The sequence below is a fragment of the Giraffa tippelskirchi genome, chromosome 14 (assembly GCF_054371585.1).
Source record: "Giraffa tippelskirchi isolate mGirTip1 chromosome 14, T2T-mGirTip1v1.2.pri, whole genome shotgun sequence".
Taxonomy (NCBI): domain Eukaryota; kingdom Metazoa; phylum Chordata; class Mammalia; order Artiodactyla; family Giraffidae; genus Giraffa; species Giraffa tippelskirchi.
This window is the reverse complement of record NC_137288.1, coordinates 24,979,996-24,994,018: the sequence shown is the minus strand read 5'-3', so window position 1 is coordinate 24,994,018 and position 14,023 is coordinate 24,979,996. Positions and strand designations below refer to the sequence as shown.

At 36.2% G+C, this 14,023-nt stretch overlaps 1 long non-coding RNA gene across 2 annotated transcripts in view; it reads right to left on the bottom strand.

Moving 5' to 3' along the window:
- Positions 1 to 14,023, bottom strand: part of LOC145534207 (uncharacterized) — a 178,644-nt gene that overhangs the window by 62,182 nt on the left and 102,439 nt on the right. Inside the window, exon 4 of one of the 2 annotated variants that reach the window (XR_014074341.1) lies at positions 6,980 to 7,069. This is a non-coding gene — a long non-coding RNA (uncharacterized LOC145534207). Of the gene's footprint in view, positions 1 to 4,360; positions 7,070 to 14,023 lie in introns of those variants that run through there. The other variant, XR_014074340.1, reaches the window with a different exon arrangement.

Below are 14,023 nucleotides of genomic sequence, written 5' to 3'. Positions count from 1 at the left end.
ACTGTATGCTAACTATATTTGCAAATCAATAGCATTGCAAATGAAAAGTTGTAAAATGACAATTTTGACTTATTAAAATTAAACATAAATAAAAATAACTTGTGAATAAATAATATGATACATCCTCTAGGTTTTATATCAACCATCCCAATCATGTCAGTTTCACATTTAATTACTCCAATATCTTCTTGGTCCAAGTAGTTTTTACTGAAATTCTCCAGTTGTCTCCTAGCTAGTCATTCTTTTTCTACATTTAATGCTCAACAGTCTATTCTGAAAATTATATCACAGATGTTTCTTACACTAAATTAGATAATAAAAATAATTTTGAAAATCTTGCAAATGCTACACTTTCAATATTAAGCAAAAATCCTTACAATTGCTCACAAAATTCTCAAATATGGACATCTATTAATTCTTGCTTTCTTCCCATAACACACCACACTGGGATCCATGCAATTCTTACTTTCCCTTTTTCTTTTGTGGGTCCTTGAGTTGTGTTTTTGTTTTTGTTTTGCTTAAGGTTTTTTTTTTTCCCTTTCATTAGTGCTTATTATATGCTAAGATACTATAATTTAATTTCATAAATCTCTAGTAAAAGGTCAATAAAATTAGGGAGTTTGTATCTGTTTTGCTTATTGATTGGGGCTTCCTAGGTGGCTCAGTGGTAAAGAATCTACTTGTCAATGCAGGAGATGCAAGAGACGCGGGTTCCATCCTTGAGTCAGGAAGATTCCCTGAAGGAGGAAATGCTTATGGTATATTTCAAACACTTAGATCAGTGAGTGTCACAGAGTAGCTCATCAACTCTTATTTGTTAAAATATTAAATGAAAAATGAAGGGAAAAATAAGGAAGACCAGTAGGGAAAAAAAAAGAGAAGAAATAATAAAAAAAGAAGCAAGATAAAACATATTAATATTTTGATTTTTTGGATGTACACATTTTTATTATCGCAAAAGAAAAACTTTCCAAATAAGGAGAAAAGCATGAATAAATATGAGTGGGAAATCAATATCAGTGTTGTTGTGAAACCACTGATGAGAATAGTATAGGGATGATATCCATAACATAAGCATTGTAGATTCAATTTTGGCGTCTTTTTAATTTATAGTGTCTATGGGTATCTCTCATATCCATCAAATTGTATCATACCATTACCCTTCTCTTACATTTCAACACTCATTCGCCCACTTCCTGTAGAACTAGTAGAACTGAACAGAACCCTCCCTGCTCAGCCCACCCCACCCTGCCCAGGTACAAAACACCTCTCTGTCCCCCACCTCTCGTTTGTAGGAAAACTCTCCAGGCCTCCCAAAGTTGCAAAAGAGCAGGTTTGAATAGGTAATTGTTAGGAAAATAGAGTCACAGATCAGGATTCAATGAAAGAACAAGATTAACACTATTGCTCATAATAATCTATACCCTTGTGGGCACTAGAATAATTGTGGCCTGCTCTGCCCATTTGTGCAAGCAGGCAGCTAAAATTGTCAGCAAAGAGATGCTACAAACAGACCCAAGTCCACATCTCCCGCTCTGAAAATATGGCGCCCTATGTCAGCACATTAACCCCCCATCTCACAGACATGGAAGGATGGCTGAGAAGCTGGGATTTCTAAGCGGCTCTTTTGCCCTTTCCTGCTTGTCTATTTATCTTCCCCTTAAACCTTGATTATGAAAAAGAGATCATGAGGTAACATTTAACCTAACTCCTGCCTTCTGCTCTACTGAACGTACACAATGCCTTGCCTAAACTGTTGATTCCTTCACTGGATTAAAAGGAGTAAGAATGAAGAATTAAGGAATTAAAAAATGATGACTGACTCTACCCCCAGCTTCTCTCCTGAGCAAATTTGCAGGCAGATCACTCCCTCAAGACAGCATTCAGTTGCAGGCAGATTATGCAGGCAAGACAGTATTGAAAAGACAATCAGAAGTCAGTGGGTCTGCATGCAACGCAATAATGACAAAGAATCAGACCTCCTCCTTAATGATTAACTGAAAACTGTTTTCTCTTTGCCCCTTAGAAATTGTTATAGCCGAGCGGAATCTTCCAAGTCATTCTCCAAACATGAGTTCACCTTCTCCCCAGATTGAAGGAATGCTTTTCTGAATAAAGCACCTTTCCTTCCTACCGACACTTGTTTCTTGAGCATCGAGCAGCCAAACCCGAGCTCGATCACACTAAGACTTTAGTAGGTCTTCTGACACCCAGTATTGACCTATTTGTTATTCCAAGCTGTCAAATAGATACATTTCTATAATACGGGGATCCACACAAGTGTGCAGTGCACACACACACACATTTGTGTATTTATGTTACACTTGACTAATTGCTCTATTGTACCTTAAGATGATTTTCAGTGGACTGTAGTCTCCTCAGTGATGTTTTTTGAAAATATCCTTTTATACCACTTAGTACTTGATAACATATTAAGTTGTCTAGAGCCAAATTATATATTCTATACTATTCTCAAATTATTTCCCATTTCTATGCCATTATTATCTGAGTCTAATTCTCCTAGTGTGTAAATGTCTTTGAGTACAGGGACCAATTCTAAAAGCACTTGATTATAGTTTCCTTTGTTGTGCAAAAGCTTTTAATTTTAATTAGGTCCCATTTGTTTATTTTTGCTTTTATTTCCAATATTCTGGGAGGTGGGTCATGGAGGATCCTGCTGTGATTTATGTTGGAGAGTGTTTTGCCTATGTTTTCAATAGCCAGGACATGGAAGCAACCTAGATGTCCATCAGCAGACGAATGGATAAGGAAGCTGTGGTACATATACACAATGGAATATTACTCAGCCATTAAAAAAAATACATTTGAATCGGTTCTACTGAGATGGATGAAACTGGAGCCCATTATACAGAGTGAAGTAAGCCAGAAAGAAAAACAACAATACAGTATACTAATGCATATATATGGAATTTGAAAGATGGTAACGATAACCCTATATGCGAGACAGAATAAGAGACACAGATGCATGGAACAATTTTATGGACTCTGAGGGAGAAGGTGAGGGTGGGACGTTCTGGGAGAATAGCATTGAAACATGTATATTATCATATGTGAAACAGAACACCATTCCATGTTCGATGCATGTGACAAGGGCTCAGGGCCGGGGCAATGGGATGATCCAGAAGGATGGGATGGGGAGGGAGGTGGGTGGGGGGTCCAGGAAGGGGAACACATGTAAACCCATGGCTGATTCATGTCAATGTATGGCAAAAACTATTACAATATTGTAAAGTAATTAGCCCCCAACTAAAATAAATAAATTTATTAAAAAAAAAAAAAGTTAATGAGAGAAAACAGAATATATTCAGTTACCCCCCCCAAAAAAAAAAAAAAATAAAGTAAAAGCACTTGAAATAATGCTGAGTGAACAGCAAGTGGTAAAAAATGCTATTGATGGTGACATCAGAGAAATAACAATGAAGAATAAGTATAAGGGAATATGTGCTTTTCTTGTATTCTTCCTCACCTTGGCATTATAAATACCATACTTTTGCATGTACAAGTTGAGGTTTATCATTTCTGATACTTTTCCTGGATGTTGATAAAGCCTACATTTTTTTCATGAATCTTATAACCATATTTATCCCATCTTTCTAAAATATATTTTATGTCATCACTACTTCTAAATGAAATTTACACTAATTAAATGAAATAACTAAGAATTGAAATGCAAATCCCAAGGAGGGAGTTTTAGGTAGAAAATAATTACCGTGTTTGCCCAGAACACAGTGGATGTTTTTATGCCACTGCAGTACCTTGGCTTTGGGAAATATACTTGACCTCTTAGCCTATTGTTTTGGACAGGAATTATATCCAATCCATCAATTCTAATGTCAAAATGGTGAATTCCTGGCAGCAATAGACTCTTCTTTCAGGGGAAAATCGTTTGCTTTTTTCCAGTCAGTTTCTCTATAATTCTAAATATTTAGGTGACATTTACAAAAACAAAACAAACGGGCCCTTAATGAGCATGACAAATTTTTAGCTACATCCACTGGAAGCTTGACTATCCTGGAAGAGGAAAATAGGTCTGTTTGTTTTGAATGTCAACATACTAATGAATTAATTCAAAACTATTTTAGCATTGAAAGTTAATGTGCTTTCATGATTGTTTTCAGTGCTGTAATTTCCTTAGGGGCATTTGAAAGGGCAAAAGAGGCACTCTTTCTATGCTCTCAAGGACCAGCAAAAACTGTTTTTTAGCAACTGTCCTGTAGTTGTATTAAGTTCATACATTTTTTTTTTTTCTTGGCCAAAGGAGACTGTGGTAATGCAATGTGTCTCTGCTCTGTGACAGCCTCATCTCTAATGGGCCACATTCAACTTGCCTAATGATCTATTTATTTATTCAACATATTAAAAGTCCTATCAAATACCATTACTCCCTACAAATCTTTCCATTCTCTTTCATCTCAAACAGACTAATTTCTACTTTCTAATTTAGTGCTTATTTGTGCCTGCCTCTCCCTCCTCATTTTTACTGGATACACAGCTCACCGGAACTCATCCTTTGGATTTCAGCCAGAAAGTCATTGCTTACCTGTCACCCAAACTAGGCTTCATCCTGTCATTACATTGTCTTATGGCACCATGGACTTCTCATTCATATCACTTTTCATGAATATAATTAGGCATTACTATTCTATGCTGTATTTAATGCTTGTTTTCCTCCCTAAACTACAAGTTCCAGGTTGGCAAGAGCCCTCACACCCTTCTCCTCCCTTCTGTCCTCTGTCATCACAACAGACACACGGCAGGGACACAAAAGCTCTTAATTGCATGAATAAATGAATGAAACTCTATTGTTCTCTATATATCTTCTCTGAATTGGGTGTGGGAGAAAAACCCAATTTATTATATTTTGAACAGAAAAGATAATTATTCTGGCATAATTAAGAATTTGAGTCATACAGTGAATACTGAGCCATTTATAATTCAGTTCAATTATGTGTTTCATGGGCTTCCCAAGTGACACAGAGGTAAAGAATCCACCTGCCAATGCAGGAAACATAGGTTCAATCCCTGGGTCATGAAGATCCCCTGGAAAAGGAAATGGCAACCCACTCCAGTATTCTTGCCTGGAAAATCTCATAGACAGAGGAGCCTGGTGGGCTACAGTCCATGGGGTTGCAAAGAGTCAGACATGACTTAATGACTAAATAACAACAATAGTATTCCATTGTGTATATATACCTCATCTTCTTCCATTCATCTATACAAGTCAACTATTCTCACAGAAAAGGAGACCAAAAGCGAACATCATATCCAAGTACACTTATTTGCAAGCAATTGTTAAGTTAATTCAGTTGTTAAATTAATCCACTATGACATTCATTTTTTGTGCGTAAACACATATTTTCTTTAACGTTTTTGTCACTGTTTTGATTTAGGTGTGTTTATTCTAACTTACTGCAGTAATTCTGGAGGAAATGCAAATAATTCTTTTCAGTGAGTGCTATGCACAGACTTTTAAAGTCATTAGGAACCTTTCTAAATTATGTGCCTATACTCTTAATTCAAGTTCTTTTTTGAGTTTTTCAAATAATTGGGCTTATGCTAATGATCTGAGATTTAAAATAGGTATGGGAGGTGTTATAATAGCAATGCACTGCCAGAAAAAAATGTAATTTTAGCCTTCATGAATAATCGCAACAGTGCTATCAACACCACTGCAGAATATGTGACAGATGTTTGAGTTGGCTCCTATACAGTGTTCCTACAAAAACGCTCTTGCCATTGTTGGGAGGGGCTTGGGAAGGTAAGTCATATATTATGTGGTCTTAAGCACTGACAGTGTGTTGGCCACTAAGCTACCCTTATTAAACACCTAAGTGGAAAAGACCATTAAAATATTCATCAACAGTATCCCAGGCATATGCTTTTGCTCCCACTGCTCAGTAATTTGTGATTTTCACAGGACAGTATTGTATCATCCATGTGACTTTTTTCCTTTGCCTTAACATTTTTCAGTGATTGTATTGGCTAAAGTCAATGGCTTCCACAATGCATCTAAAGGATTTGTATTTGAAAACTAAAAATATTTTGCTTTTGATCTCTGAGGATATGGTACAGAATTTGAGAGGACTTTACCATTCAAAGCTGTTTCATCTTTGAAAGGAGTCAGAGATCTCAGCTCTTTGAAAAGGTGTAGATTATCTTTAAAATGTTGGCCCTGGTTGCTGTTGCTTGTTTTGTTTTTGAGAGACAGAGGAAGGGGAACATTTTGACACACTAAAATTCATAAATCTCAACTGGGAAATTCTGATAAAATCAAACTCACCTCTTAGTCACACCAGTATTAAGGTAGAAAATACTGCAATGACAATATTTGGGACCCATTCTCAGCCCATCTACCCTTTCCACTATATCCAGAGGTAACTACTGTACTGTTTGAGATTTTTGTTAATATTGTTTTCCACTAAAAATTACTTCTACATGTACTAGATTGTCATAGAATGTAACATACTGATATACTTGCTTGCACATGCAGAGGTAGAATAAAATAATAACTGTGCAAGCTAAAATTGTGCAAAGTATTAGAAAAACACATTTTTAAAAATGCAGTTTCTACATATGTATATTTTCTGGATATAAATTTTTTATAGATAATTTTTCAAATATTTTCTCCCAGACTTTGCCTTGGCTTTCATTTTCATAACAGTATTTTAAATTTTAATAGTCTTGATGAAGTCCAATTCATCATTTTATAAAATTATAGTTTTGGTTTTATAACTAAGATTTTGCCCCATTAGTTTGGGGGAAATTATTAGTCATTATCACTTCAAATATTTCTTACCCATATTACTGTTTTTTCCCTTGTTCTTAAATTGTATCTACCCATATGTTAGACAGGGTTTCCCTGGTAGATCAGATGGTAAAGAATCCACTGGCAAAGCAGGAGACCCAGGTGTGATATCTGGGTGGGGAAGATCCCTTGGAGAAGAGAATGGCTACTCACTCAATGTTCTTGCCTGGAGAATTCCATGGACAGACGAGTCTGGCGAGCTGCAGGCCATGAGGTCACAAAGAGTCAGACACAACTGAGCAACTAAACAAACACACACAAATATTAGACAATATAATGGTCCATTGTTCTTGTGTTTTCTTTTATTCAAAGTCTCTTTTCCCCTTTGGATTTTGTTTGGGTAATTTCCACTTTGTTCTCTCATTTTCAAGTTTATTGATTCTTCCCTCAACTGTTTCAATTCTACTGACAAACCAGTCAATAGATAATTTTTTTAGTTATCAAAATTTTATTTTGAATATTTCTTAATACTGTATTTTCTTCTCTCTGATGAAATTCTCATCTTTGCATGCATATGGAACTATTTTTCACTAGATACTCTAAGATAATAGTGATGGTTATTTTTACAGTCCTTGTCTGATAGTTGCAACATCTTATTTCTCTCTGGTTTTGTTAGCTGCCTTATCTCTTGAAAATGGGATTTAGTTTTGCTCTCTGCTGTACTTTCATACATTTCTATTGAATGCCAGTTATTCCAGTCGAATGACAGAAACTATGATAAGTAGTTTTAAAACTTGGTTAGGGCTCAAGTGTTCTTCCTGTCAGGTCATTAGACTCAGTGGTTGGGCCAATATAGTCTGGAACTTTACCGCTTTGTTGTAGTTGTTGTAACAGTTTGCTGGTATTGCTACTCCTGTGGTTGATTTCCAACTGTCACAGGTTTCCCATACCTCTAGTGGCGGTGAAGTGCTGGAGGGGTTTTCTCAGTGCTCCATTCTCAGCTTTCATCCATTCCTGAATGCTGTGCCACAGAGGACTAGCCCTATGCACTTGCCCTTCCTCACAGTAGACTGTATGATACCTGATATTGGAATTTCCTGGGTTTTAGTCCTGTCTCCTGTTTTCTCAGTCTTAAAAAGACTCTGTGCCCCTGTGCCCTGAACGAGCATCTTCCTCAGCACCAGTGGTCTAACTCAGCCTTAGATCCACACTTGACCTTGGGAGGGGATTTCCTGCACCACCTGCAACTGGGAGAGAACCCTTCAATATAGACCATGCCATACAGAGACTATTCACATAGACTGTAAGGCCTGAGACGATTGTCACCTTTCCTTCAGCTGTAGATATTTCTCTCTAACTTGCCTTCATCCTCAGCCTTTGCCTTGCAGGTAAGTGGTCTTGATTTCCCTGCCCAGAAACTTCTGACTTGCTTTGCAGAATATCATCATGGGGGACGTAACCGCTGACCACACTATCATCGTCACAGGTGCAAACCATCTCATGAAGATCCTTTCCCCTTTTCTATAGCTTTTGTTCCATAGAAATGAAACGTGTGTATCATTGGCAGGGTTTTGTGTCTATCTCCCCTACAGGGGCTTCCACAATGGTTCAGTGGGTAAAGAATCCACCTGCAATGCAGGAGACACAGGAGATGCAAGTTTAATCCCTGGGTCAGGAAGATCCCCTGAAGAAGGACATGGCAACCCACTCCAGTATTTTTGCCCAGAGAATCCCGTGGACAGAGGAGCTTGGCGGGCTACAGTCCATGGGGTCACAAAAAGGGGCACACGACAGAATCACCAAGCTCTCACACACTCCTGCAGCAAAGCATGGCCTCTGCAGAGCCTAGTATGAGAACGATTTCTTCCCATTCCCAGCAATGCTGTCCTTTGGTTTCACACAAGAACAAGTCAGGAGAAACAGGCAGTGAGTTGCTTCTGTCCTGTCTGCAATCTGTGATTACCTCCTTTGAGTTCTGCAAGCAAAAGCATTTGCGGCTCCTAACCCAGGGGATTAAGGTATTCACAATATAAAAAGAAAGGACTCAGGAAGTAGGATATGTTTTGTGCCTGTCTCAGAACAGCTGTCAATCTCTTCTGTACATCTGAGCCGTTCAGCTTTGCTCTCTGGTCTTTTGCCCAGCACTCAATTTCTCCTGAGATTTCAAGCAATGCAGGGCTGTGTGGCTGACGAAAGGCAGTTGCTAAGTGCCCCCAGCAACTTCAGATTTATTAGCTCCCACTTGACTTTTAGTCAAGTTAAATTTTACCTGCTTATACTGTGGTCAAAACAGGTCCACATTCCCTGACACTCTGTCACGGGTGAGAAAACATATATGTCCTCTGACTGCTTGGAAGAATTTAAACCTCTTTGGATTTCAGATGCCTCCCTTAACTACTAACTTCAGCTTGCCAACTGGCATAAGAAATGCTATGAAATTATAGCTTATTTTTTTCTCATTGTTGAATGAGAAGCAACTTTTTAAAGAAGCACACAATTCGAAGTTTGAATGAAAGTTCATCCACAAAATTGTAATGTGCTTGTTTTGCTGTAGTTTGAAATATTTTTAAATTTCTATTATGATTCATTATTTTTTGGATCCTGAGGTTATTTAGTAACATAGTGTTTTATTTACAGATATTTTTGGATTTTCTTCATATTTTAATTTTATCAATTTCCAATTTAGTGTAATTATGGTCTAATTTAATATACTTAGTGTGTGTTGCTGTTTAGTCGCTAAGTGGTGTGCAAATCTTTTGCAACTCAATGGACTGTAGTCCACCAGGCTCCTCTGTCCATGGGATTTCCCAGGAAAGAATACTGGAGCGGGTTGCCATTTCCTTCTCCAGGGAATTTTCCTGAACCCGGGATGGAACTCTTGTCTCCTGCATTGCACTTGGATTCTTTACCATTGAGCCACTGGGGAATGTATGAGTGGACCCATGCAATTTAAACCTGTTGTTGAAATGTCAGCTGTAGTTATATGCTCTGGCCTCTTAATATAAATGTTAATTATGTCAAGTTGATTGGTAGTTTTCAGATCTTCTATAACTTGATGAATTTTCTTTATATTTGTTCTTCATAATTTGACAGTAACATTTAGAATCTCCAACTGTTGGTGGATTTATCTACTTCTCCCCTTAGTCATGTCAAATATTACTTTATGTATTTGGAACCATTTTCTTTTAGTTCTAAAAATATATAGGTCCACAAACAGTTTTATGTCTTTTTGATGAATAACTAAATTAAAATATTAGATCATGCTTTTCTGAATTTTTGGTAATGCTTTTGTCTACTCTTTTTGATTAAAATGCAACTCTTTTTAGGTTTTCAGTGTGTATTTCTTTTTCAAATACTTTATTTTAAAACTATCTAGTTCTTCATACATAAATATTTTTCCTTGTAAAAGACATATAGTTAGTCTTGCAGACATAGAGAATGGACTTGTGAACACTGTAGGGAAAGGAGAGGGTGGGACATATATACACTACCATGCATAAAATAGTGGGAAACTATAGCACAGGGAGCTCACCTCAGTGCTCTGTGATGACCTGGAGGGGTGGGATGTGGGGAGAGTGGGTTGGAGGCTCAAGAGGGATGGGATATATGTATACTTATAGCTGATCCATGTTGTTGCACAGCAGAACTAACACAAAATGTAAAGCAATCATATTCTAATTTAAAAATACATTAAAAAAAGAAAACAAATAAAACAAAAACATATAGTCTTATTGTTTTTATTTTAACTAATTCAGAAATTTGTGGTGTTTAGTTGGATTATTTTGTGCTTTTACATAAATACACACATATAATACATATATGTTTTACCTGAATAGTTATCCTTTTAAAATTATTTTCTGAAATTTGTGATTTCATTTGACATCATTAATTTTGCTTGAAACATTTCTTTTAAGATTCCTTACAGTATGTGTTCTGCTGGAGATAATGAACCTTAGCTTTTGTCTGTCTTAGATTGTATTTCTTTTATGCTAATGTTCTGCCCATTAGTGTTACCTTATCTACCCTTCATTAATATTTGGAATTGTTTTGACAATTTTTATCTCTTTATTTCCAATATACTTCTACTTTAAATGTGTTTCTTGAAAAATGCAATATATTGGGTGTGGAGTTTTATCCCTTCCTAACAATGTGTTTTCCAGTGTTAACATCAAATATAGTCACATGCAGTTTAATAGCTGACACACTTGATTTGTTTTTCCTGTCTTAATTTATTATTTATTTTACTCTGTTAATTCTTTTCTTTTTTTGCTTTATTGTTGATGATTTAATTAAATTGCTTTTTTTTAGTTTTGTACCACTGTTAGTTTTATAATTCTACACCAGTTTTTCACTTGACTGTCAATGATCACTTTCATTTTGAGATGCTCATGTATCCATCACAGAAAAGTTTCCCATTACTTCTCTCATGAACATACTTTATACACAAATTGTATTATATAATCTCCATTCCCATTTAGATGAATCTTTTAGAATACTCATGACTTTACTATCATTCCAAATTTCTCTTCATTTACATGTTACTGTTTTCCTTTTCCCAAATTTTCTGTTTGAAAGTTATAAAATATTTTAGTTACAGATATCTTTAGAAATTTCTTTGAAAAAAGTCACTTTTGCACTTATTGAGCATTTTTGATACACTCCAACAGACTACAATATTCATATAAATAAATATATATGTATATATATCCTTCATTGGTTTATTTAACATAAAGATGCATGCATAAAATGTATGTGTGTGTGTGTGTATATATATATATATATATATATATATATACATGCTCACAATTCTCATTATTTCTTCATCTCATCACTAGTTATTTTGTTATATAATTTCTATACTTTTGGTTAAATAGAATTTTAGGAAACACCAACCTTTTTGTGTTTCATTTTCAAACCACTTTTTTCCCCCTAAGCCAAACTATTTTTTTTTAACTAAAATTTTGTCCAAGAAACCTTATGGGTGCTAGAATATCTAAATTATCTCATGACTAAGAATGACTCTGTGGCTTTGATTTTTTTACAAAGGAATTTCAATACCATATACTTCTCAGTACACATTTTATTTTTTTTGAAGTTTTGAAGATGATAAGTCTCATGTTATATTGCAGTATCAAGTGTTGCTATCAAAAAATCTGGGACTACAATTATTTTGTCTTCCTTGTATATGTCTTTCTCCGTTTTTTTATATTATAATCAGATGCATATAATGTAAAATCAAGGGCTTCCCAGGTGGCAACTAGGGGTAAAGAACCTGCCAATGCAGGAGACATAAGAGATGTGGGTTCAATCCCTAGGTTGGGAAGATCCCCTGGAGGAGGCAATGGCAACCCACTCTGATATTCTTGCCTGGAGAATCCCACGGACAGAGGAGCCTGGTGGGCTAGAGTCCATAGCGTTGCAAAGATTCGGATATGACTGAAGCGACTTAGCATGCATATAAACAATGTCAAACAGAAACAAATCACTCCAACAAATAAAGGGGTACATCTCTAACACAGACACAGGAGTAAAAGAAATTGAGAATTTGTGTTCTGTGATCATCAGGTACCCAAATTTCTCCTGTTTTTATTGTACCAACATTGGTACATGACTGAAATGCAAGTTCAGAATGGTTAATAAAACTGCAGCTAATAGTAGAACTCTATATAGGAAAAAAAAAAAGAATAAGAAAGGACAGAAAGAAAGTGACCACATCCCGACTGAATTTTTTAATTAATTAATTTTTTATTGAAGGATAATTGCTTTACAGAATTTTGCTCTTTTCTGTCAAACCTCAACATTAATCAGCCATAGGTATACATATATTCCCTCCCTTTTGAAACTCCCTCCCATTTCCCTCCCCACCCCACCCTTCTAGGTTGATACAGAGCCCCTGTTTGAGTTACCCAACCAAATTTTGGTGTTTATCTTTCTCTTATGCTAAAACGAAGCAAAATTAAACAAGAATAATAACACCGGGACAGGTATGCTGAGCACCCTAGTCTGCTCCACCGTTGAAAAATGTCTGCTAGATTTCTAACACTAAGACTACAATTTTAGCAAGAAGGGAGAGAATGTGAGAATAGCAAATGAGAGTAACCACCAGCTAAATCAATTATTTTATACAGTTTTCCCACAAGCCCACCCAACAACTTTGACTGTTGTTAATTGATCATGGCTGCCAGCAAGGAAATCTCTTACTTGTTATCATTCCACATAGAATAAAACTGAGGTCTATTATTAAGGAAGACAAGACAGTAGTAAACTATGTGTTTCTTCTATATTTGCATATTCTGCAAGAATGACTTTATTACATCTTTTTAATCTCTGGATTTCGATACCTACATAAGGATATATTCATTCAAAAATTGAGTAGACACTGAAGATATTTGTTTTTGTTATTTTTTTATGAAAATAACAGAGCTAAATACCTAGTCTGTTATACTTTTTAAACTCTTACTAACTGGCTTTTGAGCTCTGCCAGCTCCTTTCTTTTTATCTCTGCAGTTGCTGCCTTTAGGCAATGCGAAACACTTGCCATCTTTGCCACTAAATTCACTCCTTCTGTATGGCAAGGCACCAGAATTATTCCCCACTATATCTGCAACTTCACAAGCACTACACATAATTGAGACAATATACACTATAGAAGCACTTGGATTTTAACCCTGAAAACGTTCCAAATCACAGACTCCCTGACAACTTATTTTGTAAGCCCTAGAGAGAGTTTCTCCCTCGGCAAAATGGCATTTCTTCTGTCTCTGTTAGTAAATTGGAAAGCTCCAGCCTCAATTTATTTCTTACTTGAGACAGTTTTTTGAAAGCATGAGAAGCAGCCAACACAAACTAACATTCTAAATTTTTCATAAATTTTCCATCATATACCACCCTCAGGAATCATAGCTCTTCCTTCCAAAATCTGAAGGTAACTACTGAGGTGCCACTACACAATGATGTGCTGCAGCTTTCCAGCCTGCAAAATTAGTTTCCTTGTCATACGTTATTTTCACTTCTTCCAGTTAGCCAGTTCTATAATCTCTTACTGACAGTTCCACCACAACTGGTTCTCAATTTAATTTAATATTCATACATAGAATAGAAGTCCCCCCCAAAAAAGGTTTAAACAAGGGAGAGAACTAATTATTTGTCATGCAACAAAGACCAGCCTAGTTAGGCTGCCTATTAGCTTTGTTTTCTGCCTTCTTTAGGACATCCTCAGTGTTACCTCTCTGACCAGAGTGGATGCTGGGTTTTCGG